This window comes from Papaver somniferum, chromosome 5 (genome assembly GCF_003573695.1).
Source record: "Papaver somniferum cultivar HN1 chromosome 5, ASM357369v1, whole genome shotgun sequence".
Classification (NCBI taxonomy): Eukaryota; Viridiplantae; Streptophyta; class Magnoliopsida; order Ranunculales; family Papaveraceae; genus Papaver; species Papaver somniferum.
In genome coordinates, this window is record NC_039362.1 from 29420396 (window position 1) to 29427019 (window position 6624).

Here is a 6624-nt window from a genome sequence, read left to right on the forward strand (position 1 = left end):
ATGGGTAGGATGACGCGTAAAGCACGAAATTGTCCTACCCTACCCGCCTACCCGCCTTATATTGAAAAGACAAAATAACTCTTCCATTGTTTTTTTCTGCAGCCCATCTTTTCGTTATTTTAAAACTTACCAAGGGCAAACCAGAAACTTGTTTTTTCATACCTATCTGGCTACTCTTTTCTCCCCCTCAAATCGAACACAGAAGATATCATCATATCCTTTCCCAGTTCAAACCCTAGACCTTACTCCTCTCGATTTCATGTTCATCTTTCAAGGTCTCGGTTAAAACCCTTTACTCAGTTGGTTCGTTTACACCCTAATGATCTAATTCCGGCAAATCTGATGGAGAAGTTTTGAATTGACGTCCAATCTTAGGTAATCCCATAATAATCACATATTCAAAAAAAAAAATCAATAATCTGAATGGGTTTTTCTTTTTATATCCGAAAATCACATAATTCATCTTTTTTTTTCCAATAATCATCTGAATGGGTTTTTCTTTTTGTATCTGAAGTATGTTGTATTGCTTGGTGGTTCATTTGTATTTGAAGAAATTATTTGAAATCAGTTGAGTAACATGATTGCCATTGTGAGAAATTAACATACATGTTAACTGATTGATGAAATTTCTCATAGGAATTTAATTTGTTCAGTTAAGTTGCCTGAACATGCATCATAGTCTTGGAAGATTCCTTAGCATATTTGTTAGCTTTTCTTTGGTTCTCTTTCTCAGTTTATTGGTTATTACGTCCTGTAGCTTAGATCGTAAATTCATCAGTTTGTCCGTTGTTAGACCATAATCCGTAACTTTGCATTTGTTACTGCATCTAAGCTTGTGGTGTAATTGGTTAAGATTTCTTTCACTGTTTCAGTCATAATCACATACCTCATTATTTTGTGTCTGTAACAAACTGCACCACAATGTTTTCTGGCACTAAGTTTCTATGCGCCACTTGATATAGTGCTTTTACTCCAAGCAGGGCTTCCATAGTTTGTCTGTCAAACAAAGGACATATCATTGTAGAAAAGTAAATAAACTCTCAATGATGAGGAATGTGGACTGTACTTAGATTCATTTTCTTTGGACTGAGACTGAGAGTATTGATGTGGTTAAAAACAGAACTTGATCACTCTTATGGTGTATGGATGATTTTGTCTTGAAGCTTTACGTGGGTATGAATCGTTGTTCATTTTGTTTTCATTTGGAAAATGGGGGGATTCTTGGGTATTATTGCTGAATATGGTTCAGAATACTAATATCCTGTCTTTAACTGTCGTAGTTAGACACATATGATTATCACCTTGCCAATATGAAATTCCTGCGTCCAGTTGTCATAATCACACATTCTCTTGGCTTAGAAATCATTTAAAACACTTGTTCTGGTCATGTGTTGTTTGATAAGCTGAGAGATGTTGCTTGTACTGCAATAATGATCACTTACTAGTAGTTGACTTGTTTTCTTTATTATCATTCCTTGATGCATAGTATACGAGTATGTACGGTTGTACTGCCTCTTTAATAACAAAACATCCAAATCCATGTGCTAAAATTATACACTCTTTATGGCCTATGCTTGTCTTTACTATTTCTTGGCCGGTGCTTTACTTAAAAAGGGTTAGAAGCTTATCATCATGGACCACTGCAGAACTGCTTTTAAACACTGTTTAGCCACCCATTCTGCCCATGCCTCCATGGCCAGTTTCATTGCTCCCAGTTGTAAATACACTACACTACCAACATTTGCACGTTTGTGTTCATTTAGTTTGCAAAGTGGTTCAACTGTTTGTAGTAATTTACAGATTTTTATGTTGATTGGCTTTATCTGTTTTTTTTTGCAGATTTATTTGGTGATCTTAGTACTTATTCCATCATCGTAGATGATGATTGAAGAAGAATGTCGTATGAAGAGCTTTTGGTGACGATACAGGACCCTATCATCAGTTTTTTATCCAACTCTTGCTCATATTATCGTTAATCCTCTGTTGCTTACTATTGAAAAGAGAATTGCTCTTTTGGTGCTCAGCTTGTGCCCTGCAGAAGCTATTTCTAAATTCTGATTGAGTTATTAGGTTGGTTTTCAAGATGATATTGTTATCTGCATTTGGTAGCTTTCGTTTTCATAAGAATTTCTACTTTTTGTATTGATTTTCCAGCTAATATTCACAAGTGTTTGCCAATTGGTTCTGGTGGTGGAAGGAGGGTAGACTCTAAACTTGCAGAGTGATCCAGCTCCCCTTCCCTGGCATCCATGAATCCCTTCCCCATTGACCGTCAGACAAAAAAAAAAAAAAAACGGTTATACCCGCTATCCGATCCTACCCGACCCGCCATCAAGCGGGTAGGGTTGCGAAATAGGCCATATCCTACCCACCCTACCCGTTGTGCAGTCTTAGGAGAGTCCATTTCTGCATTGGGTCTAATTTGTTTGAGTATTATATCTTTTATTATACTTCTAGGTTTGACTGAAAGCGGTTTCATTAGCAAAAGTGATTGTGGATGGTGTAATATCTTTGAGCACTGAAAGGTTCTGTACTCATTGCAGGAATTCCTGAAAGCTTTACTTATGAGAAGAACTACAAAGAAGATTTGATTGTCACCAGAGAAATTTAGAGTAAATTGGTTGGTACGTGTGCCGGATCAGAAGTTGGAAACATGAGTATTTATTCGTAGTCAGAACATGTATTTGATCAATGTTTTATCTGTTTGATTATGTTTTCGTTCTCACTGTTTGCATTTAGTATATGCTTCTCGGTGTTGCTTTTCACATTCGTTTTAGTGTTTTGGTTTGGCAGCTGATTTTTGCTGCTGCGTTTTACTAATTCTTATTAGTCTTTTCATGTAATTAATCCAAAATTGAAGACTTGGGTATTCATCTTGATCGGGACATGGAGTTGTTACGTGTTTGAGAAAATGTTCCATCCAAAACAAACTTTTACCCTTGAAAACTAAGTGTCTATCAGGTTATGTATGTATGCTTTAACAAAAAAACATGTATATCACTGCCTAAATGGTTCTATATGATTTGACTTGAAATACTTCTTTGTTTATAGGGGATACCAACAAAACGGTGTAGTATGGTTTGTTTGTAGTGATCAGTTGTGGTTTCTTCGTTAGTAAAATGTGCTGCAAGAATTTATAGAACCATTGTTTTCATTTAAGTACGTCTAATTGGTTTCAAATTGTTTGTGTTTTTTCTATTGAATGTATCTCAAAACCAAACCACTGAACATAGCATCCTAGGTCAACCGTTGGGCAGGTGTTAAACAACCATGTCTTCCCATTTGCTGATAAATAGTCCCATTTTCGAAAATGATTTACCTTGAAAATTCCATATACTAACAATTTTGCTTATATAGGGAGCGGAGTTAGGCGACATGGCAAACAATCTAATCTGGAAATTTGATAAAGAAGATCCGAGAGGCGTACTTCAGGCCGGAAACACCAGCATCACTGCTTTAGATGCTTATCCCCTATATTCACCGAGTTTGAAGAACTTGAGTCAAAGCTTCAGAAATATATGTTAAGGTAAATAGTATTACACATGTGTTTGCAATGTTCTTTATCATTACGATTACTTTACTTTTCCGACCTTTTGAATGCAGATGCAGTGGATTTTTAAAAAAAACATCACCAACATCCAGCTGCTTCATGGGCCTTGCAGTCCTTGCCGAATGCGTGAACTCAAAACTGATAATCTCAGGTATACATTATGAGTTTTACCTCCACTACCATCTCTTAATGCACACAGGTAAGGTAACAAGACTCTGAATATCTGTGTAAGGGGTCCACATTGAAGATTGGCATTTGGGTGCTAATCAGGTTGGTAACAACCAATCGAGGACGACTCCGACCCAGGCCCGGTACTGATAGTTATATGCTCCACTTTTGTGAAGAAACTATCAAGGTATCGCATGTCTAGCGTACTGAGAATAACGGGTTATGCCATTATTGTTGGAATGAGTCATGAATATCACTGTATAGTTAGTACTATAGTGTTAAATTACTGTAGAATTAGTGTTAGTGTTAAGATATTTTCCTCCTAATCCTAGATGTGTAAGGATACCTAATTGTATAAAAAGGAGTCTCTCCTATGGGTGAAAAAGAACCCTTTCACTATCTCTTTCTCTGTTTCTACATGGTATCAGAGCAAAGGAGGCAGAGAAGAGAAAATCTAGCCTAGATCCCCTTTAAAGCTTAGATCTACTATAGTTTCAATCTGGAATTAGACTTGAAAGTTAGACTCGCAAGCTGTTCGTGAAGAACCAGTGGCTGATCTGCAAAGGTTTCTCCTTTTGAAAGTTGTGGTTCCTTCTTTAAAAGTTGTTCTTTTTTTCTCTCTTATCTGTTGAGTTAAAAGTAGATATGATGGCTGAAGCCTCTGAGAATAGTGTTTCTTCTCAGTCTATGGGTTCTACATCTCTAGATGTTTCTCACAATGGTACTATGAGCAGAAATATGATATCTTGTAAACTTGATGATACAAATTACCTTGTTTGGTCTCACTGCGTGAAACTTTACATTACGGGTAAAGGAAAGCTTGGGTACCTGACCGGAACTAAAGCTTGTCCAGATGAAAAAGACCCTACATATGATACCTGGATTCAATAGAACGCCATGATAATGAGTTTATTGATAGACTCAATGACTCCCGACATCAAGAGCAGTTATATGCGCTTAACCACAGCAAAAGAAGTGTGGGAGGCAGTCACTCAGATCTATGTTGTGAGCGGTGATGCGACAAAGATTTATGAATTGAATCGTAGGATTATCGAGATTCGCCAGAACAGCAGACCTCTATCCGTCTACTTCAATGCACTTCAAACTATATGGCAAGAACTTGATTTCCTACAGCCCTTAGACATGGTGTGTGCAGCTGATACCGTTAAGTTGCAGAAAAGAATTTAAAAAGGGAGAATTATTGAGTTCCTTGCGGGGCTTGACTCGGATTCTGATCCAATTAGAATCCAAGTGTTAGGAAAAGATCCATTGCCAACCCTACGAGCAGTATATGGAACAGTTAGATCGGAAGAACTTCGTCGAGCTGCTATGATACCTGCAATGCCACAAGAAAGTTCCGCCTTGGATGTGATTACTCCACCAACATCCACACGCGAAAACAATCGACAATCTGGTGAGGAAGACTCATTATACTGTGATTATTGTCACAAGCGTAGGCATACTAGGGAGACTTGTTACAAGCGCAATGGTCGTACGTAATGGAAGAACAACAATAGGAGAGGGGTCAACTCTAGTGGAAGTAGTGGAGGAAGAAGAGGAGGTCGCAACACTAGTTCAAGGGAATATAACACTACTGATGAGATGGAACTTCAATCTACATCAGCAGCGAATGGCTATTCTCATTCTTCTCAAGACCAGCTGGAGCGGATGATTAAAGAATGTGCGCGGATGCTATCAGCCAAGGAAAATGCTGATGGGTCTACATATTTGGCTCAACCAGGTAACACAGAGAATTGTGGTAGGGCACTAAACACTACATGTGATAAGTCTAAAGGTTCTTGGATTACCGATAGTGGAGCTACTGACCACATGTCCACCGGGTCAAATCTTTTCTCCACTTGTAGTGCAAGTCCTAGTAAACCTTGTATCTTGACAGCGGATGGATCTCCAACAATTGTCTCGGGTGAAGGGCAAATACCCCTAACCAAATCTATGTCTTTATCTGTTGTGTTACATGTTCCGAATTTTTCTACTAGCCTTCTCCTTATCAGTCAAATAACCAAAGTGTTAAAGTGCAGCGTTACCTTTTTTTGACTCACATTGTGTATTTCAGGTCCTACTCACAGGAGCGACGATTGGACTTGGTAAAAGAGAGAGGGGGCCTTTACTACTTGAACTTGCAAGGAACAACACAAGATGGCAGTACAAGGGCTTGCAATTCGACAAGTGTATCCAAGGTAGAAGATCAAATCTGGCTATGGCACAAACGATTGGGACATCCTTCTTTTGGGTACTTAAAAAAGTTGTTTCCTAAGTTATTTTCTGAACTAGAAGTATCTAAACTCCATTGTGAAGTGTGTGAGTTAGCTAAACATCAGCGTGTCCCATATCCTTTAAGTATAAATAAAAGCTTATCTCCTTTTAGTGATGTGTGGCGTCCTTCACGTGTCATTAATTCTTCTGGTGCACGTTGGTTCGTTACTTTCATTGATGACTACTTTAGAGTTTCATGGAGTGAAGTCCATTATGTCTTCAAAATCTTTCATAAGTTTGTCCTTACCCAATTTAACACTAGGATTCAAGTGTTACGATTTGATCGTGGTGGTGAGTACCTAAACCAAGGATTATCATCTTATTTCTTAGAACAAGGAATAGTTCACCAAACCACTTGTACTGATACCCCTCAGCAAAATGGAGTGGCTGAACGTAAGAATCTTCATTTACTAGAAGTTACTAGATGCTTATTGTTTTGTATGAATGTGCCAAGAATGTATTGGGGCGATGCTATTCTTACGGCAACACACTTGATTAACAAGATGCCTTCTCGGCCTCTTGAGTTTCAAACACCTCTTGAGGTTCTATCCAATGGTACTTCATTTCAACCTCCTGTACGTGTTCCAACAAAAGTTTTTGGATGTGTTTGTTACATTCATGTCCACAAACAG

At 38.1% G+C, this 6624-nt stretch overlaps 1 long non-coding RNA gene across 1 annotated transcript; it reads left to right on the plus strand.

Annotated features, from left to right (window-relative positions):
- Positions 1–207: 207 nt before the first annotated feature.
- On the plus strand, positions 208–6051 carry LOC113277356. Its single transcript, XR_003324874.1, has 6 exons — positions 208–375; positions 1840–2070; positions 2544–2624; positions 3358–3526; positions 3604–5459; positions 5793–6051. It is a non-coding gene; the product is annotated as an uncharacterized LOC113277356 (long non-coding RNA).
- The last annotated feature ends 573 nt before the right edge of the window (positions 6052–6624 follow it).